This window comes from Magnolia sinica, chromosome 10 (assembly GCF_029962835.1).
Source record: "Magnolia sinica isolate HGM2019 chromosome 10, MsV1, whole genome shotgun sequence".
NCBI lineage: Eukaryota > Viridiplantae > Streptophyta > Magnoliopsida > Magnoliales > Magnoliaceae > Magnolia > Magnolia sinica.
The window spans coordinates 17,739,851-17,765,519 of NC_080582.1; the positions used below are offsets into that span (position 1 = coordinate 17,739,851).

The window sequence follows — 25,669 nt, forward strand, 5'->3', positions numbered from 1 at the left end:
ATATATATAAAATACATATTATATTATATATTATATATATATATATATATTATATAAAATATACACATATAAATATATACATATATATACATATAAATATATATATATATATATATATATATATATATATATATACATATAAATATATATATATATATATATATATATATATATATATAAAGATGCATTGGACCCATCCAAACAGTGGATGGTGTGGATCATCACCTGTAATAGAGTGGGCCACACCGTCTGATGTAGATGGACGGAGTAGATGTAACACATATTGGTGGGATCCACACCATTATAAAGAAAGAGAGAAAGAGAGAGATAGAGAGAGACATACGGTGAGATAGAGGAACCCCGCCACTATGGGCCCTCTTGATTAAATCACATACATCCAAATGGGTCCCACCAACAAGTGGGCCCTAAAATTTAAAATAATGAAAAATCACCCACCTTATCTTCCTTCTCCTTGCTCCCTTGGACTCCTTAGCTCCTTACCTTCACTTTTAATGGAGGTTGATGAAAGATGAATGGTTGAGATTGGAGATGAGAGGGTGGGCCACACTTGAAGTTGAGAGAGTGTGTTGGATGTGTGAAATTTCTCATGGAATTTGGAAAAATTGCTAGAGAATGAGAGGGAGAGATAGAAATAATGGATGGAGGGATGGGTGGAGTGATGGTTGTAAGAAAGGAGTGATGAGAGGTATGGTTTAGTTTGAAATTGGTGGAGAAGAGAGATGGTTGTGGTTGAAAATGAGAAAAAGAGGAATGGTGAGGTGGAAAGATGGTGGACTTTTGGAAAAAGAGGGAATGGGTGAAGTACTTGAGGTATGGTTACATTTAATGGTTAATTAATGGGACTAATTGTGTAGAGATTCCCTCGAAATCCGCAACGCGCGGTGTTTCTTGGAATAAACGCAGATCGGCATCTTCTTACCTGGGTATCGGTTCGGTGCGCAAGTCACGGCGTTGGAACCGCGACGACGACGCGGTCGCTATGATACAACTTTCGGATCAAGCTGACGTCGGTGCGCGGGACCTAGCTTAGGATCGTGCGCAAACTCTGAATACGATCGAAGGTTGCGAAATTTGACCAAGGACCGCGGAAGCCAACGGGCAGTATGGATTAGGACACGGGTCTTACAATGGCAATAATGAACTCGTGCTAACTAGTCACTACCGGTTGGAGGATGTGCATTGACTACGAAAATTAAATACCGTCACGAGGAAAGACCACTTTCCTTTGCCCTTCATTGATCGAATCTTGGAAAGGCTAGTTGGTCATTCCTATTACTATTTCCTTGACGGGTATTCGGGCTACAACCAGATAGAGATCGCCCCGAAGATCAAGAAAAGATTACGTTTACATGTCCCTACGGCACCTTTGCTTGAAGGATGCCGTTTGGACTATGTAATGCTCCTGCCACCTTCCAGCGATGTATGATGAGCATATTTTCTGACATGGTGGGGCAATATTTAGAGGTCTTCATGGACGATTTCTCTGTCTTCGGTCCATCTTTCAGCGAGTGCTTGGAAAGTCTTAAATGTGTGCTGAAAAGATGTCAAGAAAAGAACTTGGTACTTAATTGGGAGAAGTGCCATTTCATGGTTCAGAAGGGAATTGTCCTTGGACACATTATTTCATCCAAAGGAATCGAGGTGGATAAGGCAAAGATCGATCTTATCTCTAACCTACCTCCACCCAAGAACATAAGGGACGTGCGATCCTTCCTAGGACACGCCGGGTTTTACAGAAGATTCATAAAGGACTTTAGTCTCATCTCTCGTCCTCTATGTAATCTACTTCAAAAGGATGCACCATACGAGTGGACTGAACCATGTCAGGAAGCTTTCACTAAGCTTAAGGGCATATTGACTAGTGCACCCATCATACAGCCACCTGACTGGAGCATTCCTTTTGAACTTATGTGTGACGCGTCTGATTATGCTCTTGGGGCAGTTCTAGGCCAGAGAAAAGATAAGAAACCCTACGTTATTCATTACGCAAGTAAGACTCTAAATCCTGCCCAAGTGAACTACTCGACTACGGAAAAGGAACTCTTAGCCGTAGTGTTCGCCTTGGACAAATTTAGGTCCTACTTGATTGGATCCAAGATCATTATTTACACTGATCACGCAGTGCTTAAGTATCTTCTGTCTAAGAATGATGTTAAGCCCCACCTGATACGATGGATCCTCCTACTCCAGGAATTTGACTTGGAGATAAAAGATAAAAAGGGAGTAGAAAACGTAGTGGCTGACCATCTTTCTCACCTTAATCCCTCTGATTCCTTTGAGACGACGCAGATTAATGACATGTTCCTTGACGAACAGTTATTCAGAGTTTCCCATTTGCCTTGGTTCGCTGATATCGCTAATTATCTTGCCATAAGTTCCATACCGACACATTGGACTGCGCAAGATAAGAAGAAATTTTTCACTAAGGTGCGCAACTTCTTCTGGGATGATCCATACTTGTTTAAATATTGTCCAGACCAAATCTTGAGGAGATGTGTGCCAGACGATGAGCATCAGAGTGTCATCTCCTTCTGTCACTCACAGGCTTGTGGTGGTCACTTTTCTACAAAAAAGACCACTGCAAAAATTCTGCAGTGTGGCTTCTATTGGCCCACTATGTTCAGGGACACTCATGAGTTTTGCAGAGCTTGTGAGCATTGTCAGAAATTGGGAGCATTATCCCGTCGAAATATGATGCCCTTGAATCCCATTCTTATTATAGAGGCATTTGATTGCTGGGGCATCGATTTCATGGGGCCATTCCTCTAATCTTTTGGGAATTTATATATTTTGCTTGCCGTAGACTATGTCACTAAATGGGTTGAAGCGATTTCGTGTCGAACTAATGACCATCGCACGGTCATTAAATTCCTGAAAGAAAACATCCTTTCCCGATTTGGAACGCCTTGAGCTATCATTAGTGATGGGGGCTCACACTTTTGTAATAGACCATTTGAGAGTTTAATGAAGAAATACGGTATCTCTCATAAGGTGAGCACCCCATACCACCCACAGACAAGCGAGCAAGTTGAGATTTCCAATAGGGAGATCAAACACATTTTGGAAAAAATGGTTAACCTTGACCGTAAGGATTGGTCAATTTGATTGACCGATGCCTTATGCGCATACCGTACTGCTTTAAAAACCCCTATTGGAATGTCTCCCTTTAGACTTGTCTATGGGAAAGCTTGCCACTTACCTGTAGAGTTGGAACATAGAGCCTACTGGGCTATTAAGAATCTAAATTTCGATTTAGACATGGCTCACTACGCAAACTTCAGTTAAATGAACTCGAAGAAATCTGGAACGACGCTTATGAGAACTCGAGAATTTACAAGGACAAGATGAAGGCGTTTCATGACCAACATATTTTACGAAAATCATTCACGCCAGGCCAGAAAGTCCTCTTGTATAACTCTCGATTACATCTCTTTCCGGGTAAGCTTCGATCTCGTTGGACCGGCCCTTTTACTGTTATCACTGCTTACTCTCATGGGGCCGTCGAGATAAGAGACCCCGACAATGGCAAGGAGTTTAAAGTAAATGGACATCGCTTAAAGCCATTTGTCGAGAAATTTGATTCAGAGGACATGTCCATGCCTCTGACTGATCCTGTTTACCAGGAATGATCTCCTAGTCTGATGGAGGTATAGGTAGGTTTTCTGTTTGCATAGGACTAGGGTAGTTGCTTTGGTCTGGTTGAAGACGTTAAACTTAACACTCCTGGGAGGCAACCCAGCTTTTCAATTCATTCATTTTCCTAGTTAGTTAGTTCCATGTTTGTGGGTAACATTACTACAAACCCTCACGAGACTACAACTCGTCCACTAGGGGCAACCTAGGGGTTTAAAGGCTTGTTGCATATGCTAAATGCAATCGAGAGCACCTACGAAAGTGGTATAGGTAGGATCTGTTTTGTGATTTTATTTTATTTTATTTTATTTTATTTTTGTTATTTTGCTTTTGTTGATTTCTCTCTTGTGCTGACTCGCTTTTACGTTGATATTTTTGAGAAAGCCTTTTGATTCTTTCGTCCAGGTACTATCTTTCTATCACTCTTCTTATATTTTTGTTGTCCCATGTGCATTGCATGCTTATTTCTTTTACATTGAAGACAATGTAGATTTTAGGTTGGGGGTGGGAGATTAGGTTTCCTAATCAGCGTTTTCTTGGTCTTGAGTAAAAATTGTGAAATTTTTTAATTTTTCTGGACTTTCTTATGAATTCGAAGGGATTTTGACGGCCATCTAGGGCACTTGGAATTTCAAGATACGTGATGTTGACAATTTAAGACGCTTGGATTCAGTATCTGTTGGATTTCATAGTTAAGTTTGAATTGTTAATCCAGAATTAGAAGTTGTAAACATTGATTGAGTTATGATCTCACATGTCACATCTCGCTTTAACATTAAGGTGTCAGTTTGATATTGAAGGATTTACTTGGTACTCACTAAGCTTGAAAGGAACCAACCTGAGAAATTGAAAGGATTGGGCGAATGGTCTACACCATAGGTTTGCTCCCTACAGGTATAGATTTAATTCCCTATGAATAATATGTCAAAAATTTGGGTGTACAGTCTTCATCATAGGTTTGCTCCCTGTAGGTGAGGATTTGATTCCCCTTCTTGGCATTACTTTTAATGAAAAAATCAAAAGCTGAAAGAATGAAAAGATGATCTGTGAGGCAAGTTTTGGTTATCATGAATCTTCTTATTGGTTACCAATGATATCCTGAAATAGAGAAGTGAATTTTAATGATGATAAGCTGAGATTACACTGTATGCTCGTAGATCTCATTGATTAGAATTTTTTTAATTAATGGAATAATACTTTGAACTTGATTATGAAGTTTACCGTGCGCTTGAGTTTAGGAGAAAGTAATATCCAACATTCATGAATCTAGGAATTCTCATATCTGGATTATTCTACAAAAAATCACTCGAGTTTATAGAAATTGTTCTGTAATTCTCAACTTATTTTTCGCATATTTTGCTCAGGACTAGCAAAATGCTGGTTGAGGGTTGTGTTGAGGGTCAAATATTGCATATCAAACCCAGTTATTGCATGGATTTACAAGCATGATACCGTTTAATGGCCCGATTTAATCGTGTTTGTGATGTAGAGTGTATTTACGAGCATGGACTGAAAAAGGGTGCTTAAAGCATGGATTTAACACTCCGAAGTCACCAGAGTAAGGGACGCACTCCAAAGAACCAAGGCTGAAGAATTTACATGCCAAGGATCCGAGGAAATTAAGCCATTCACGTTAAAGAGGCCCGAAATTGGTGAAGAATGCAAGATCACATAGTTCCTGCCATCTAATTGGCTCAAAACTTTATACATGGCCTGAGGGCCATAAATTAACCGTACATATCAAATTTCAGCCCTCGGATCACTATAGAAGTACCCCAACTGACAGATCAGCCCATAAACCGTTGATTCTGGCCCGCCTGGTATCTGAAAATGCTTCAATCTTGGGCTCAACTCATTAAATGAGCTGACAAAACAAATGGATGGATCAGATCTTGTATATACATTACAGTGGGCCCCGTATGTACAACATGTGTACATAAAGTGCACCCGTACCGCCGTGCACTGAACCGACTAACACGGGTCAGCAGGCGCTGACCCGCATCTTCTTCCCAAAATGGCAGTTGCCGTTTTGGCGCTGCAGACAGATGGACGACGTCCGATTTGCGGATGCTAGTGGGCCCCACACATTGTCCAGTAGGAAATCCAAACCGTCCATCTTGTAGAGGGCCATGAGTTCTTCAAACCCATGCTAAAATTTTGGACCCATGCAAGCACACGTGTACGATACAGAGGCCATAAGTGGACTGCCCTGCAACGTTCAAATTGATGTTTGAATGATTTCTTCTCGATTCCGAGTCGATGGATATGAAAAACCGTCCGTTTCGACCAAAATTTCGATGGCAATCTAATGGACGGGGTGGATTTCTCTGAAAATACCTCTGTGGCCCCCACTTTTGACGTCAGTGCCGGACGTGCGAAAGGCTACGCACGTCCGCAAAATTTCATTTTCCAGTAGTGTGGCCCACCATCGTTGATCATATGGCAAATCTGAACCGTCCATCATGTAGGCCAGTCAAAATACTTCCAAGAGACGTTGATTTTATAGAAAAAATCCAAGGAACGCGAGAGTTATGAAACCCCGAACTTGGCTGCGAAAAGGCTTTCGCTGCGCGTGCGATAGCTTCCCAAATCCGATTTCCACCACTCCAAAAGCTACAAAAAGAGTTCCAAACGTGGAGAAGAGGGTGTGCTTGAACAGGGGACGTTAGATAGAGAAAGAGAGGCGGAGAGAGAAGTGTTTGGAATTTTTATAGATTTTTTTCTTTATTTTTCTTCTTTTTCCTATAAATTATGTTGAGACTTAGTCTAATTATGTTAGGCTAAACCTCTTAGCTAGGGCTAAGAGGTGAAGCTTATGGCGTGATGGGAGCTTCTACAGGTTTGATTTGAACTGAACTGATTGACTCTGGTTTTGATTTGAGAAATTCTTTTAGTCATTAATGGTTTGTTGTGATTTAAATTACAGTAGATCTGTGATGGCTTGAATAATTCCTTTCCTTTTATTTTGATGTTCGGAAATCCTGTTGTTCGCCATCGTCTCATAGACATGGTTGGATGATGGAATCCTTCCTAACACTCATACATCTTTTAGTTGGTTATGGATTGGTCTAAGTTCTGTTGTTTACCTTGTCTCTTAGGCATGGATTTGTGATGAAATTGTACCTAATTCTTATACCTTTCATCTCTTGAAAACTATATCGAGTAAGTTCAGTATAATATCCATGAAGCAGGCATAAGATCTCCTTGATCTCTACAAGTGGATCCTCTGAATCCCTAGTTCCCTTTTTCTGAATTCTTTAACTTTAGAATAATAAATCACCAATAATCCTCAAATCACAAATGGATTAGATTTCATCATGGCCAAGTTCTAGATCAGTTTATATTCAGATAACGTAAAGGATTCAGTCCCAGTGGAATCCACCTCGGTCTTACCGAGTTTATTACTACATCACAACCCCGCACTTGGGGTGTGAACAAGACACGTTCCTAATTTGAGGAAGAGTCTTGTATCTTTAGGAGAACTCGAGGCACAAGGGTACAAATTCACTGGGTTTGATCATGTCCTTAAAGTTTCGAAGAGGGCATTCATAGTCATGAAGGCACAGAGGAATGAAAAACTTTACAGGTTGATTTAGAGTACTTCATCACGTAAAGTTGCAGCGTTTGTAGCGGATTTTACATCTGCACGTATATGGCATGCACACTTGGGCCACATGAGCAAGCAGGGCATGAATTTATTCTCTGATCGTTGTTTAATTCAAGGTTTTAAAAATATTGATCTTAGCATATGCAAATATTATATATATGGCAAACAATCAATGTTGTCTTTTAAATCTAGGAAACATATTTGTAAGCGGGTTCCAGATTATGTGCATTTTGATGTATGGGGTCAGCGCCCATGGTTTTTGGTGGAGGGTTGTCATAATTTGTCATGTTCATTGACGACTATTCTAAAAAATTGTGGGTTTATTTCATGAAAATAAATTCAATGTTTTCTCCAACTTAAAAAATTGGAAGGCGATTGATGAAAAACATTCTAGGCAAAAAGTGAACGTGTTAAGGATAGACAATGGTGAGAAATTCACTTCTAGGGAATTCAATTAGCATTGTACGGATGAACGAATCGTGAGGCGTAACACAATGCGCTACACGCCAGAGTATAATGGTATGACTGAGCGGATGAATCGAACTCTCTTGGAGAGGGCCTGATGCATGATCAATAATGCTGGGTTGGGAAAGGAATTGTGGACTGAGGCCGTTAACATGACTTGTTACTTGGTGAATCAATCCCCTTCTACAACTATTGATTGTAAAATTCTAGAAGAAGTGTGGAGTGGTCAGCAGGTAGACTAATCTGGACTGTGTGTATTTGGTTATAATGCTTACTCTCACATACCGTCAGATAAGAAAGATAAGTTGGACCAAGGAGTTAAAAAATACATCTTTGTCGGCTATGGTGGTGGTGTGAAGAGGTATAAGCTACATGACTGGGTCACATGAAAAATTATCTTTAGTTATGACGTCAAATTCGATGAAGGATCATTGTTCCGTAAGGATGAGCACAAGGAATCGGAAAATTGGTCGAATTTCGACCTTGACATCTTCACCGAATTCCCAAACATCCTTAGACTTGATGCTCTGATTCCTCTTTGTTAGGATTCAGACGCCCCAATAAACTTAGATTAACCCTAGGTATTTGAAATTTGGATCTAACTCTGCCTTCAATCCGAGCGTTTTACAGAAGCACGTACAATGAAGATAGAACAACTAAATAAAGCAAAATAAGCAATAAATTAATAACACACACAACGCAAAGATATTTTATGTGGAAACCCCTTGTAGAAAAAAACCATGACACGAAGTAACATAGATCCACTATAATCAAAACTTTAGAGTTTACACTACACAACTTCTTCGATTATAGATGTATCTGATCTTCCCTTACAATGCACAACCCCTTGAGAAATCCTTCCCAAGCCCTTACAAGTGTTAGAAACCCCTTTCACCTCGCGAAAACCCTCGCTCTTAGAGAGAACACTCATAATTGTGATAATACCAAGCCCTAATCACACTTAGGACTTAAATAGCCTGATTTACGCAAATATGCATAATGGATCTGGTTGGACTGAACATAACCTTCCGCCTAACTGAATTGACCCGGTACAATTTTTAGCCAACCAAAAACGTCCAAAACATCACAACGTGCAACCTGAGAATTCATCAATTTTTGATTGAATCGAAATTGGTCTCAGTTAAACCAAGAATGGACTTCTCCGCAAAATAATAATAATAATAATAATAATAATAATAATATAGAAATAAATAAATAAATTTGACAGAATCCAAGGCATCCTACAAAACAAAATTGACTATCTACGTTATATTATTTCATTCATTAAATTTGATTCCCAATAATTTTACTCCAATTAATATCCCCAACTGGTTCATTAGTATCATGCGATGACAGAGAATTTTATAAGCTTGGGTATGGCTAAGGTCCACCTAAGTCCAACTCGCCAAGTAAAACTTGGCTCGAGCGTGCAGCGACTGGCCAAAACAGCCCCAACCTGATTCTGGCTAGGGCTATCAAGGCTGGCAATGAATTCCACAGGTCTGGGTCTATTCAAAACTTTGATTTTGCTTGACCCAGGCCTAGACCGGTCCCATTAACAGCGCTTATCTTGAGCCAGCCTCAAGAACAGTACAAGATGGGTCAAGCCCGAACCAGCAGACCATCCAACCCCAAAGTGGGCCAGGCCCAAAGCCTAGCAGGACAGCCAGTGATGACCACCTGAGTTTTGGATGTGGTATAAACTTGGTTTGGCCCCTCATCGAAGTGCAACACACATAATGAATGGTTTGAATTTGTGAACCATATTTCGGTGGGACCAATAAATGATTATGAATGTTTTAATGGGAGGGTAACCCCTTTCAACTGTTGTATATGGTGTGGCCCAACCAAGTCATGGATTGATTTGATTTTTAAGCTTGTGGCCTAACATGGAATGCTGCATCTGACTGATGGGATAGATGTTCAACACACATCACAGTGGGGCCCACACAGCTCGACCTCATAGGAAGTTCCCATCAGGTCGACCTCCTGGTACCATTTCCTATATATATATATCCCTCCGTATGCCACCATGATCATGTTGAACATTCATTCTTTATCTTCTGTTTTAACTTTCATTTCTTTTACAAGTGTGGCGCACTTGATGAGTGAACCATCTTTGATTTCTTTCCATGCCTTGTTAGTGGTGGTCTTCAACTCTTCAGTTCTCAATGGCACTTGCACTTTTCATTTTTCACCCCTTCTACCACTAAATACACCCATTTTTCTACTTTTGGTATACAATAGTATAAATACCATTTATTTTAAAACCAATAGTAGAAATACCGCCATAGAGCTGATAGCTTTAATGTTGTTCAAATGGACCCTATTGCTTCATATAGGGACCAAGATTTAAAACTGGGACCGTAAGCAGACCCGTTCCAGTGAGGTATCTGGTCGAAGCTAATCTAACCGTTGGTACAGCTGAGCTGACTCAAGAGGATAAAATTTTGATACTCTACTTGAGTGGGATGGTTGATGTATAGGCATTTAAAATGCTGTCGTGGCAAACATGTAACTTAGATTAAACTGTCTAAATTATTCCCCCAAATCTATATATATATAATATTAATAACTTTATCAATGGGCTTTAACAAACTATTGTATGAAAAATAGCCAAGAAATAAATTTTATTTTCATTCAACAAGTCTCATTTTTGGGCTACCACCTATTTGTTGGACATGGGCGACTTTGGGCCCTACATCATGCAACTCCGGTGAGTGGGCCTTTATTCGTCTTACAAAACAAGTTAGCTACAAGATCTTGAAGGCTTTACGTGCTATTAAAGGATAGTTTGGGAAATCATTTATCTAATTAATTAACGCAACATTTGTCATCAAGGGTGGAACTTGGATCCACTTGTCCAAACTAAAAACCAAAACACACTGTAGAAACTCTTTATCGCGCATTGTATAATACATTAGAGGAGAGAGTGGTCCGTAAAAAAAATGAAAGATTGCTTCTATTTCAACTCTCAAGAGTATTACATGAAAACATGCATACACTATCACAAATCAAACATTACACAAAATGCTAGTGAAAACTACTGAATGTAGAATGTCCTAAACTGGCACAAGGTAACAAATCAAAATTTTGTTAGGAAAACATACATAGATACATCCTCATGCTACAATTTGGAATGTCATCCAAATCTGCATGCACCAATCACCGAAGATTTTGAAGACCCACTGGCCAGCTTCTCTATCAGGCCGTCTAGAAACTTCTCCATGAGACATTGGCTTGGACCACGAAATCTCACTCCATGTGCCACAGTGATGCCAGGGAAAGGCCTTTGAAAGCTTTGTGGTTGATCGCTGAGAGGATAAAATTATCCTTAATGCTTCCCACATCCACCTGACCAAACTCTTTTTTTCTTGAGCCACCCTTCATTACAAAAGGAAGTGAGGAAAGAAACCATCGAAAGGTAATCGATTCCCATGCTACCATTCTCCGTATCCGTCCAGTTGCTTCATATGTGTGTGTCATCACAGTCTATCATATGAAAGAAAGAGCCTGGAAATCAATCTGTGATTAAAAACCTTGATAATTACATGCTTGAATTTGCTTGCTTAAATCTCCAAAAGCAATTGAAGCATAAACTTACATTAAGAATAAAACAAGAGGGTGTAAGTGTCCAGGTGCCACAGTCCGTAAAGCTGGGGCCGCAGTTGGAATTAGCTCCAAACTATTGGTCTTATTGGCCCTCCCTTGGATGGAAGATGCTCCAAAATTCTTACAAATTGAAGCTCCTAATCCCTCAATCAATATCCTACAAATAAAGGGTTAAAAATATACATCAATTGTGTTAGAGAAGCTAGCAAAGCTCACCTAAAACTTATAATAGCTTGGTCCAGGAATCTGGCCGATCACAAATCAGGTGGCCTAGGCATAGACAATAGAAATTAATGTTCTACATTCAATGTGCATGGTTGGTCCATCACATTATCAGAGTAGACAATTCTTGTGCCAGGGTAGTTATATTCTGGGCTATACCTAATTAGCAGCTTTGATCATTGACATGAATAAACTCTCTGGTCAAGCACTGATCGATCCCTGAGCCTGGACTAGGGAAAATTGCTTCTACTTTGAAAAGGTATATTAAATCCAAACATAAATGAAATCTGTTATTGAAACCTAAAAAGTGATGTGCTACCGTTCAAACTACAACCTGAAAAGTGATGGGCCGAGTTCCAAATGGGACCATTCCAACATAGGCTTGGCGAGGTTTGTTGGAAATTCACAACACTCAGCCAGCTTCTCTTACTTTCCGCACAAATACAACTTACATAAATTGAGAAGATGTGGAAGAGTCACTGATGCGGGAATTCTTTGTCAGTTGATTCAACAACACTAGAGGCAGTCCAACACATGCTTCTGACTTTAAATATATTCCTAATTTTCTAAGATTGGTCAGATTTGCAAAGCAACTGTAAATCCAATTGCCAGCCCTTACATATCTTATAGTCTTGAGGTTACTTATCTGGTCGAGTTGGGGATACCCTTAGATGAGATACCCTCCCAAACAAGCCCATGTGTGGTTCACATGGAAATGTCTTAACTGTTGCCACTTGCAATTGTATTGGATATACATTTTGATGTGGCAAACAGATGCTAAATATAGAAGTTTGTAAATTGTGAAGATTGCCCGTTGATGAGGGGAGGCTTTGTAATCCAGCATTTGCACAACCAACGTATCTCAGGTGGATTAGTTCACCTAGCTCACTTGGTAACTTTCTACTGGTAAATCATTCAGATATTAAATCCTAAGCAATTTGAAGCCTCTGTAAAGAAACTTCTATTACTCATTTTCAAGTCTTCCTTCGTCTTTGGGGATGAACGGAACTAAACGAAGGTGCCAAGTGGAGCAATTCAAGGAATTATACTTGCTTTTGGTATTGTGATGAAATGCATTTTGATGGGCCCTAGATGTAGGCAGAGCATTGATGTTCCCAGTACGAACAGAGGAGGGCAACAGTGATTAGATCTTCTCATGCAAAAAATCAAGTTGTTTTGCTCCTCAATGGGGCACAACAGGATATTACAAATTTCTAGATATCCATTTGTTTTGAAACAGGTCCACTGAGGTGTGAAACAACTTCACTTTTAGGCCAGAAGTTTTAAATAACACAGGTCGCTTAATGGAAAGCTCTGTTCTTCATGTTACACTATATTGGCACATGTTACTGCATATTGTTGTGCAAGGCTCCACCCATGTGTGGACTTAACAAACCTCACTCAGAACTTATGCTTAGGTCTAAGAATCAGCTTGGTAGCAAACCAGGTGAGCCAAACATAAGTCAAAGAAATGGTATGGTGAGCATTTAACCTATATTTATTACCTAACACACGGTCAGAGTTAGAATTACCTCAATTTTTTGTACAGTAGAAGCTAGATTGTGGCTTGCACCTGATGGACAGCTTTGATCATGCACCTATGTGAACTCTCCAGAGAAGCATTGCAGACCTCTTAAGACTACAGACTAAAATAACTGCGTCCACTTTGAATAAGCATATTACATCCAGACATAGAAAACGTAATACAACTCAAGCATTACATAAACAGCATATTATATAGAAGAATTGGTGCAAATGCCAACAGTCCACACATTCAGTGGAGAAAAGGCCAAAAGAAGAGTGGTCACAATGTGAGTGGAGCATTTGCCATCAACAATAGGAACATCGTATCAACCACACATATTTTTGCACTATGGGCATTGTAGATTGAAAATCCGAGCATAATGTCAAAACTCCCGGTCATACAATGTCCAACACCTCAAAAAAGTAAAAGATTGAAGGTAGTCTTGCTAGGCCTACACTGTAAAGAAATCACTTCTTGTTTTACCTTTCAACAAGCATATTACATGCAAAGATGCACACAAGAAAATAAATCGGATGTTACTTAAATTGGATCCTCGCTCTTTTTTTTTTTTTTTTTTTTTTTTTTACACATGCACACACACACCCCCACACACTCACGCTAGTGGAATTTCACCACCTATGGGTACTCGAACCCTTGACCTAGAGTTGAAACTCCTGGGAGTCTACCACTCGAGCAAGAATAAGGAGAAGAATTGGTGCAAATGCCAACAGTCCACACATTCAGTGGAGAAAAGGCCAAAAGAAGAGTGGTCACAATGTGAGTGGAGCATTTGCCATCAACAATAGGAACATCGTATCAACCACACATTTTTGTACCATGGGCATTGTAGATTGAAAATCCGAGCATAATGTCAAAACTCCCGGTCATTCAATGTCCAACACCTCAAAAAAGGAAAAGATTGAAGGAAGTCTTGCTAGGCCTACACTGTAAAGAAATCACTTCTTGTTTTACCGTTCAACAAGCATATTAAATGCAAAGATGCACACAAGAAAATAAATCAGATGTTACTTAAATTGGATCCTCGCTTTTTTTTTTTTTTTTTTTCCAAACATGCACACACACACCCCCACACACTCACGCTAGTGGAATTTCACCACCTATGGGTACTCGAACCCTTGACCTAGAGTTGAAACTCCTGGGAGTCTACCACTCGAGCAAGAATAAGGACCCCGGATCCTTACTCTTGCTCCGGTGGTAGATTCTCAAGAGTTTCAACACCCGGTCAAGGGTTCGAGTATCCATAGGTGGTGAAATCCCACTACGGTGTGAGTGCGTAGGGTGTGTGTGCGTGTGTATTAAAAAAAAAAAAAAAAAGATGTTACTTAAATTGTTTGTATAAGTTGGTCTAATAACAAATAATAGCACATCATAGCATGTCGAAAGATAGGTAGCAAAAGCTCCTCGTGCTGCAATTTGAAAATTATGTCATCAAAACATCTTACCACCATTTATAACAGAATGATCATGACAAGAAACCGTTAAAGGAAAATGGAATCCCATGACACTATTCAACACATCCTTCTTGTCACTTCGCAAGTGTGGGTCATCACCAAGGTATTCAAAATCGGTTACGTAATGGCCGTTACATAACGGTAACGGTCATGACTGTTACGCGGGGTCGAAATGGCCGTAACGGCCATTACAAAAAAACAGGCCATAACGGTCCGTAACGGCCCCTTAACGGTCCAGTAATAGTTTTTTTTTTTTTTTTCGAAAAGTAAAAAATGGCCATAACTACCGATACAGGGGGCCGTTACAGCCCATATCATAACGGTAACGATGGTGGCCATTACGGCCACCGTTACCATTTTGGAACACTTTGGTCGTCACAACCTCTCCTATGAGGGGAAAAAAAACTGTAAGTTACACACTAGAATTCATTTGCTTAAAACCTATAAAATTAGTTAAAGCATCTATTTTAAAACTGGACGATAATAAAATAGAAGGAATTATAGTTCCTATCTATTTGATTGGAGTGTCCTTCTACAAGCATTCCGTGCAAGTGGGGTTGTAGTTCGGAGATCCAGACTAATATTTGATAGGGTCTACTACATATCTTAATCCGTAGATCAATGTCCTACAAATGACAGTTTGGAAAAAATACATGAATTTTCTATGAAAATAATGGTGTTTTGCAAGGCTCCACTTAATGGAATTCTCTGTTCTTGCAAATCATGCTATGTTGGCACATGTGACTGCATGTTGTTTTGCAAGGCTTCACCCACGTGTGGGCTTAGGAAGCCTCACCCAGAACTTATACCTAGGTCCAAGAAACAGGTTGGTCACAAACCACGTGAGCCAAATGTATGCTCAAGAAATAGACGGTCAGCATTTAATCTATATGTATGGCCTATCAGGTGATTGGAATTAGACTTACCTAAATTTTGCACAGAGAAAGCTAGATTGTAGCCTGCACCTGATGATATTCTCTGACCACGCACCCATGTAGACTCTCCAGTAAAGCATTGTGGATCTCCTCAGAACCAACACTTGAAATAACTACTTCCACTTTGAATAAGCATATTAAATTCAAATACAGATAAAGCAATGCATCTCAAACATTTCAAAGACAACTTATTATATTGAGGTATTGAAGATTAATAGCCAAACTAAAACACACACACACACACACACACGCACATAATCATGCTATAGTTTGAAAACATCATCCAAATATCTCCAACAGTAATACATGAAGAAGCTAAAAGAGAAACCACAAAAAGAAAATAAATTTTCATTCACAACCATTCTCGATGTCCCGTTCAGTCGCCTCCACCCTGTCAAGTCTTGTCTCCTAAAAAAGCAAGAGATTGTATATCAAAAAATCTCTAATTTAAACGTAGCTTCTCCAATAAAAGAGCTTATATATATATATATATATATATATAGAGAGAGAGAGAGAGATGCTCACTTGTGCACCAGTTCGCACGGAGCTGGTGCGAACTTTTTTGAGAACCCATCATATGTGATGTGGATCCAAAGTCTGAACCGTCCATGTGAAGTAGCACCTCATGAAAACCCCCAGGCCCAAGTTTTACTTTGATTCAAAACTTTGTTGTGCCATGAAAAATGAAAACAGTTTCCTCCCTTGATTTGCATTTCTATTTGCTATGGCCCACTAGAATATTAGATCAGGGCGAAAATTTGTCCCTTGGGATTTCATGGGATTCCGCATCACATGGACCATTCAGATTAGACACCCCTCTGTGTGTGTGTGTGTGTGTACACACACACACGTACAAGCAACTAAGGTAGTAATCCAGACTATTTATTTGATGAATGATCCTCACATGCTTGCACATTCGGATCATCCAAACAATGCTTTTGGCAAGCCCTTCCAAACTGATGAGATGATGCTGACCATTTGATCAATTGCCTTTAAACAAAAAATGATCCACAATCCACATTTAGCAAGGAAAAGTCACTGATCAAATGAATTAAAATAATAATAATAATAATTATTATTATTATTACTATTTATACGACAGTTCACCAAAGCAAGGTCAGGTCAACTCGATGGATGATACAATTGTTCTTATCATCCAAACAACGATCTGCTTGCATTCAAGCTGAGGACCGCTATAATGGTTTAATACAAAAGTTCATGGTAGGAGCATTTCTTCAAATAATTAACACGCAGACTTCTATAAAATAATAATAATAATAATAATAATTAAACAGTAAAAAATTTAAAAGAGTGCTGAAAGTCTGCGTTCAGGCAATGGGGATCCATTGCCTTTATTATTGTTCCACGTCACCAGCAGGAAAAGAAGACATACATACGTAGAAATGTACGTATTACCTGTTTGGTGTACACCGAATTTTTTCCTAAGGAAATATTTTTAAGCGTGGATCTTCCATGGGCCCACGATGAAGTATGTTTTAGATCCACAGTACCGTCCATCCGTTTTGAAAGATCGGTCTAGGGCATGGACCCAAAAACCAGGCAGATCAAGATCTCAAGGGGATCACACCACATAAAGAAATGGAGATTGAACGCCTAACGTTGAAACCTTCCTAGGGCCCAACATGACCTTTATTTGCCTTAAAGCCTGTTCATCAGGTCACACATACCTGGATGAAGGAAGAAACACAAATAGAAGGTTGATCCGTGCCTTCTTTAGCCCGAAGAAAATTTCAACGGTGAGTGTACAATTACCAATGTTTCCTGTTTTGTGGTCCACTTGAACTTTGGATCTGCCTCATTTTTCATCAAGGCATAAAATGATCTCAATATATGGATGGACGGTGTTGATCTAAAACATACATCATGGTGGGGCCACAAAAGTTCAACACCTCCAAAAATGTACGTCCTTTCTTCCTTCCGACGCAATCGGGCAAGATGTCTATCTGAACATCCGTGGGCTCATCACAAAACCGATATGGTAAAATGGATAGACGGTATGGATCTAACACATATATCATGGTAGGGCACAGAAGATTCATGCCTCGAGAGATTGGAAGAGAAAAATTCGGGGTACACCAAAGAGAAAATGCATATATTTCCACGTATGTATTTCTCTTTCTATTTTTAATTTTTTTCTACTGACGTCAGCATCAGTAACGTGGACCAATGATAAAGAAAGGCACAGCCCTTGCACAAAGACGGACCGCACTCAAATGAAAATACTGTCTTCTTAAAGATGTATGGATGCGAGTGCAGACAGCCCGTGTTCAGGACCCAGTATATTAGGAGAAATTTCCAACTGTACGACCCATATATGGCCCATCAACCTTTTGAACGCACTCGCTTTTTACCTCCCGAGAATAAGCCCCAGATGTACGGCCCCATTTCAGGTCGAAAATGCCCTCTTTTTTTTTTCAGTTTTTTGATAAGTGAAAGCTGGGGCCAACCTTTGGCTACGAATTATAACCGTAGTTATAACCGTAGCCATAAACTGCCGATTACAAAAGGGTGGATTGTGAGTTGGGGTCGACCGGGTCCACCCCAAGTCACTGTCCTACTGACCCGGTCGATCGGGTCCAAACCCGGTTGACCCCAACTTGCTGTTCCACATTTGTACTTTTTTTTTTTACAAGGAGAACTTTTTCTCTCTTACATTTTTCTCTAATACATATTTATATAAATATGTATATATAAGCATATAAATTTTTTTTTTCTATCTTTTTATTCATTTCGTTCTTTATTCATTTAATAAATATATCTCTTAAACCAGAATGAGTTACTTGATGTACCATATAGGATTTGGGGGTAGGAGATGCTACTTTAGCTAACCAACCTACTTATTTTCCAAGATTCCATTAGGTCGATGGTCAAAAATTTATTTCATTCACTTTGTGGCCAATTTAAATCAGTTCGTGGTCAATTTCATTCATTTCATTTCACGGTCAATTCCCTTCACTTTCATGGTCAATTCGCTTCACTTCACGATCAATTCTATTCATTTCACGGTCAATTCACTTCACTTCACGATCAATTCCATTCATTTCACGGTCAATTCGCTTCACTTCACGGTAAATTCCATGCAATTCATGGTCAATTCCCTTCACTTCACGGTTAATTCCCTTCACTTCACGGTCATTTCCATTCATTTCACAGTCATTCCCGTGATTCCGTATTGATTCACGGTCATTTCCATGCATTTCACGGTCAATTCCCTTCACTTCACGGTCATTTTCATGCATTTCACGGTCATTCCCGGCGATTCCGTGTTGATTCACGGTCATTTCCATGCATTTCACGGTCAATTCCCTTCACTTCATGGTCATTTCCATGCATTTCACGGTCATTCCCGGTGATTCCGTGTTGATTCACAGTCATTTCCACGCATTTCACGGTCATTCTCGGTGATTCCGTGTTGATTCACACTCGTTTCCACGTATTTCACGGTCAATTCGCTTCACTTCATGGTCATTTCCATGCATTTCACGATCATTCCCGATGATTCTGTGTTGATTAACGGTCATTTCCACGCATTTCACGGTCAATTCCCTTCACTTCACGGTCATTTTCATGCATTTCACGGTCATTCCCGGCGATTTCGTGTTGATTCATGGTCATTTCCACGCATTTCACGGTCAATTCCCTTCACTTCACGATCATTCCCATGCATTTCACGGTCATTGTATATGTGCTAATATTTTCTTTATTACATTAGTTTATTGTATTTCAATATAGGAGAACTACTCCTTTAAAAGTTATCTAGCATAGCATGCAATCTATTTAGAAACAGAGAAATTCGGCATATCTTATTTGCTTGAGTCATTGGAAATGACGTGGACAAATGAGACCCGAGTGTGCCTTTGACAAAAATGATCCACACTCAATTATAATTTATAAGTAACTTATATATTGATCAAGTTCGGGTTGGGTCGGGCAACCCGAGACCTCAACCCGAGCCCGACCCAAGTTTTATTGGGTTGGTGTTTGTATAGCCCAAGCTTGAGATCGGACCCGATACATGCTGCCCGAGCCCAACCCAATGTCGGGTCGGTCACGGGTCAGTCGAGTTGAACCCGGCCAACTTTCAGCCCTAATGGAAATGACTATGAATCAACACGGAATCGTCGGGAATGACCGTGAAATGCGTGGAAATGACTGTGAAGTGAAGGGAATTGGCCATGAAATGCATGGAAATGACCGTGAATCAACACGGAATCACCGGGAATAACTGTGAAATGCATGTAAATTACCGTGAAGTGAATCGAATTGATCGTGAAATGCTTGGAAATGACCGTGAAGTGAAGAGAATTGACCGTGAAATGTGTGGAAATGACCGTGAATCAACACGGAATTGTCGGGAATGATTGTGAAATGCATGGAAATGGTTGTGAAGTGAAGTGAATTGACCGTGAAGTGAAGGGAATTGACCGTGAAGTGCGTAGAAATGACCGTGAATCAACACGGAATCACCAAGAATGACCGTGAAATGCATGGAAATGACCGTGAATCAACACGGAATCGCCGAGAATGACCATAAAATGCATGAAAATGACCGTGAAGTGAAGGGAATTGACCGTGAAATGCATGGAAATGACCGTGAATTGAAGCAAAATGACCGTGAAATGCATGAAAATGACCGTGAATTGAAGCGAAATGACCGTGAAATGCATGGAAATGACCGTGAAGTGAAGTGAATGGAAATGTCCGTGAATTAAACGGTTAAGTCCCTTCACTTCACGGTCAATTCCATGAATTTCACGATCATTGTGGTGAATGATAAAATTCGTCACCGAGATTGTAGAACTGGGGCCATGGTTGGTTTATCCAAGCCATTGATGTGAACGTTCTCACCATGGATGGATCACGCCCTCTAAATCTCCTAAATTATAAGATCTTAGCCACCAAATCATACTTAACCATGCTGTTTTATACGAACACAACAATGAGGTTAGAGTTGACCAATTGGGGAGATTTCTCAGACATGACCCATTCATGATGGTTTCCTCTGTATCAATGACTTCGATAAATATACAGGGTCAGGTAGAATAGATGGTTCTTGTGAGCTATTTTGGATGTTTAGCTAAAAGCATAAACTTCTTTAACTTATCCATAGAATGTTGTGATTAAACTTAGCTAAAAGAATCTAAGCTTAGATAAAAGAATGTTATGGTAGAGTGGTTAAGGAATCAATTCGCTTCATTTCACGGTCATTTCGCTTCACTTCACGGCCAATTCAAGCATTTCATGGTCAATTCCCTTCACTTCACTCTCATGTAGCCAAAAATGATGTAGATCCAAAGCTCAATGGGCCACATGATAGAAAATAGTAGAGATTGAATGCCATCACCATGGAAAACAATCGAGGTCGACCGGGTCTAACCCGGTCGACCCCAACTCGCTGGACAGTTACCCGATCGACCCCATTTACATAAAATTCACATAAATGGGGTCGACCGGGTCACAACCCGATGCCACTGTAATCGTCATGAGTTGGGGTCGACAGTCATACCACGACTCGACGCTTTTCCATTGTGACGGCATTCAATCTCCACTGAATTGACCGTGAAGTGCGTTGAATTCACCGTGAATCAACATGGAATTGCCGGGAATGACCGTGAAATGCATGGAAATGGGTGCGAAGTGAAGTGAATTGACCACGAAGTGCGTGGAAATGGCCGTGAAGTGAAGTGAATTGACCGTGAAGTGCGTCGAATTGACCGTGAATCAACACGAAATCGCTGGGAATGACCGTGAAATGCATGGAAATGATGGTGAAGTGAAGTGAATTGGCCACAAAGTGCGTGGAAATGGCCGTGAAGTGAAGTGAATTGACTGTCAAGTGCGTCGAATTGACTGTGAATCAACACGGAATCGCCAGGAATGATCGTGAAATGCATGGAAATGACGGTGACGTGAAGTGAATTGACCGTGAAGTGCATGGAAATGGCGTGAAGTGAAGTGAATTGACTGTGAATCAACACGGAATCGCCGGGAATGACCGTGAAATGCATGGAACTGACGGTGAAGTGAAGTGAATTGACCGCGAAGTGCGTGGAAATGGCCGTCAAGTGAAGTGAATTGACCGTGAAGTGCGTCGAATTGACCGTGAATCAACACGAAATTGCCGAGAATGACCATGAAATGCATGAAAATGATGGTGAAGTGAAGTGAATTGACCGCGAAGTGCGTGGAAATGGCTGTGAAGTGAAGTGAAGTGAATTGATCGTGAACTACGTCGAATTGACCGTGAATCAACACAGAATCACCGGGAATGACCGTGAAATGCATGAAATGACGGTGAAGTGAAGTGAATTGACCGCGAAGTGCATGGAAATGGCCATGAAGTGAAGTGAATTGACCGTGAAGTGCATCAAATTGACCGTGAATCAACACGGAATCACCGGGAATGCCCATGAAATGCATGGAAATGACGGTGAAGTGAAGTGAGTTGACTGCGAAGTGCGTATAAATGGCTGTGAAGTGAAGTGAATTGACCGTGAAGTGCGTCGAATTGACCGTGAATCAACACGGAATTGAAGTGAATTGACCGCAAAGTGCGTAAATGCAGGAAAATGGGCATGAAGTGAAGTGAAGTGAATTGACCGCGAAGTGCGTGGAAATGGCCGTGAAGTGAAGTGAATTGACCGTGAAGTGCGTCGAATTGACCGTGAATCAACATGGAATCGCCGGGAATGACCGTGAAATGCATGGAAATGACGGTGAAGTTAAGTGAATTGACCGCGAAGTGCGTGGAAATGGCCGTGAAGTGAAGTGAATTGACCGTGAATGAACACGGAATCGCCGGGAATGACCGTGAAATGCATGGAAATGACGGTGAAGTGAAGTGAATTGACCGCGAAGTGCGTGGAAATGGCCGTGAAGTGCATCGAATTGACCGTGAATCAACACGGAATCGCCGGGAATGACCGTCAAATGCATGGAAATGACGGTGAAGTGAAGTGAAATGATCGTGAAGTGCATGGAAATGGCCGTGAAGTGAAGTGAATTGATCGTGAAGTGGATTTTTAACCATCAAACTGATGAAATCTTGGAAAATTACTATGTTGGTTGGCTAAATTAGCTTCTCCTACCCCAAAATCATATATGGTACGTTAAGTAACTCATTCTAGTTTAGGAGATATGCTTGTTAAATAAATAGACAAAGAAATGAATTAAGAGATAGAAAAATATTTTTATATACTTATATACATATTTACATATTTATGTATTTGAGAAAAATGTAAGGGAGAAAAAGTTCTCCCCGTAAAAAAAAGAAAAAAAATAATAAATTTGTTAGACTACGGCAACTTTTTTTTTTCCTGTATTGTTTTTGTGGGTCCCATCATGAGGTCTGTGTTATATCCAAACTGTCCATCTATTTGGCGAGCTCATATTAAGGCTTGAGACGAAAAATAAGATAGATCTAACTATCAAGTGGACCACACTGTAAAAGGCAGTGGGGAATTGAACGTATACCGTTGAAACCCTTTTAGGGGTCACGGAAGTTTTGGATCATTACGAAATTTGTTTTTCCTCTTCATCCAGGTCTCTGTGACCTTATGAATAGATTGGATGGAAAATAAATGTTATGGTGGGCCCTACAAAAGTTTCAACAGTGAAAATCAATTTTCTGCTGCTCTTTGTGGTGTGGTCCAGTTGATCTTTGGATATGATTTTTTTTTTTTTTTTGGGATAATGCTCCGAAATGATCTCAAAATATTGATGAACGTTGTGGATATAATAAATACATAACTGTTGGGCCATGTAACGTTGATCTCCTTTGAACCGTTCGTACAACTCGGAGTTCGAGGAGCGTCAGCGCTCGTCCTCGAGCACCAGCCGATCCGCTTGAAAGAAAAACCAGGGGGCATTTGCGACCTTTTGGAAGGCGTCCGTACATCTGGGGCTTATTCTTGGAAAGTAAAATGAGGTGGGTTCCATCTTGGGAATGGGCCATAAATGGGTCGTACAGTTGGAAATTTCTCCAGTAAATTGAAAATGGATTAGCTACTCCCACGCCACCAACCCGGTGGCTGGTGGTCAGAGCTCTGTGGGCCCCACCATGATGTACGTGTTTCATCCATTCTGTTCATCCATTTTTACAGATCATTTTAGAGCTTGATCCCAAAAATTAGAGGGATATATATTTCAGGTGGACCACACCATAGTAAAACAATAGTGATTGAATATCCACCATTAAAATCCTCCTAAGGCCAACTGTACTGTTTATTTGACATCCAATCTGTTGATTAGGTCATACAGACCCAGATGAAGGGAAAAACAAAAATCAACTTGATCCAAAACTTTTATGGCCCCCAAAAAGTATTTAATGGTCGACGTTCATTCAACACTGTTTCCTGTAACGTGATCCACTTGAAATTGTGAGATAACTCATTTTTGGTCTAATACCATAAAATGATCTATAAAAATAGATGGATGGTATGGATGAAACACATACATCATGATGGGGCTCACAAAGCACCAACCACCAGCCATTGGCCGGTGGCAGGGGGAGTAGCCAATCCGTTTCCAAGGCCATCACTTCTCATTGGTACACGGCATTTTGGATGACTCCGGCTAATAGGGGTGTCAATGGACCCGGCTGAGAGCAGTAACATCAGAATTTTAAATAGAGTTGGGCTATTGGGCTGACGGCGCAGCCCAAAACAGTTCAAAATCGGGCCAAAACCAACCCCACCCCAGGCCTCACCCCTTTACAGCTTTACCAGCTAATAAGATATCTTGGATTTTTCTGTACCAAATAAATCGCTAACTACACAACACAACTTTTAATGTGTAAAACTTTTTTAGATCCCAACATGATTTTTGTGTTAGATATACATCATTTATTAATTTTTCCAATAATTCTATTGCATGAACCCAAAATTGAGATGCATATAAAGCTCATGTAGATGACACCACGAACGCTGGCGGTGATGTGTTTGTAGCTAAGGAGATCTTTTATGATGGAGGAAATTAGGCTTGAGAATTAGATAAAAGAAAAAAAAGAAAAAAGAAAAAGAAAGATGATAAATCTAAGCTGAAGATGAATCACATAGGAATCAGCAGATGCCATCACTTTTGATATGCTTATGTGCAATATAAATGCTAGTGATCTTAATTGCTAGATTGAAGAATCCAACACTGATCAACTGTGGCCAGTTTTGTTACAGTGACTGCAAACAGTTCATTCAGACCTCCTCTCTTACCTCTTCCACTTTGGGTGGTGTGGTTTGTAATTAAAACCCCCTGTTCATAAGATCACACATATATACTTGGAAGAAATTAAGATACAAATATCGGAGCCTTTTGTGACACAAAAAGTTTTCATTTTGCCTATTTTATCTTTGATTCTGCATTTATTTTTTTTTTTTCCAGTTCATATCCTAAAATGATATGCAAAAATGAATGGACAGTGTGGATATCTAGGAAACACATCACGTAAATTTTACACCTCAAGAAGTCCCGTTACTCAACTGTGTGGTGAGGGGAAGCGGATTGCGTGGCAACTCAGTACCACTATGAGGGGAGCAGATTAGGTAAGACACTGCCTCACCCGAGATGGTGCAGCCCTTACCGTAGGGCCCACCTTGATGTGTGTATTCTGTATCCACTAGGCCCATCTGTTTTTTCATATCACTTTAGAGCATGATACCAAAACTTAAGAAGATACAATTATCAGGTGGACCATAGGGCTTTGGTAGCTTTTATTTGTCATTCAACCTGTTCATAAGTTCAAATAATCCCAGGTGAAGAGGAAAAACAAATATCAGCTTGTTTCAAAACTTTTGTGGCACATTAATGGTCAATCACTATTTTTTCAATGTTTTGGTCCACCTGGCCTCATTTTTTATTTTTTTTGGATAATGCATTAAATGGATGGCCATGGTGGATATAATATACATACCTCAAGCATGGCAACATGGTAGGGTAATTTGAGGTTAGATGGCAAACAAACCTTACAGTGGACCCTATTAAGGTTTTAACTGTGGTAGTTCAATCCCCACTGCTTTTTGTGGTGCCCTTGAGCTTTACATGCGCCTAACTTTTGGGCTCATTATGTAAGAATGATATATAAAAATTGATGGACGGTGTGGATCACAATAAAAGTTATGTTGTGTACCACGAATGTATTTGGAAGTGTGAAATCCGGCCTATA

At 40.1% G+C, this 25,669-nt stretch overlaps 1 long non-coding RNA gene across 1 annotated transcript; it reads right to left on the reverse strand.

Annotated features, from left to right (window-relative positions):
* Positions 1 to 10,669: 10,669 nt before the first annotated feature.
* On the reverse strand, positions 10,670 to 13,504 carry LOC131257377 (uncharacterized). Its single transcript, XR_009177346.1, has 3 exons — positions 13,093 to 13,504; positions 11,331 to 11,495; positions 10,670 to 11,239 (listed from the first exon to the last, which is right to left on the reverse strand). It is a non-coding gene; the product is annotated as an uncharacterized LOC131257377 (long non-coding RNA).
* Between the last annotated feature and the right edge of the window lie 12,165 nt (positions 13,505 to 25,669).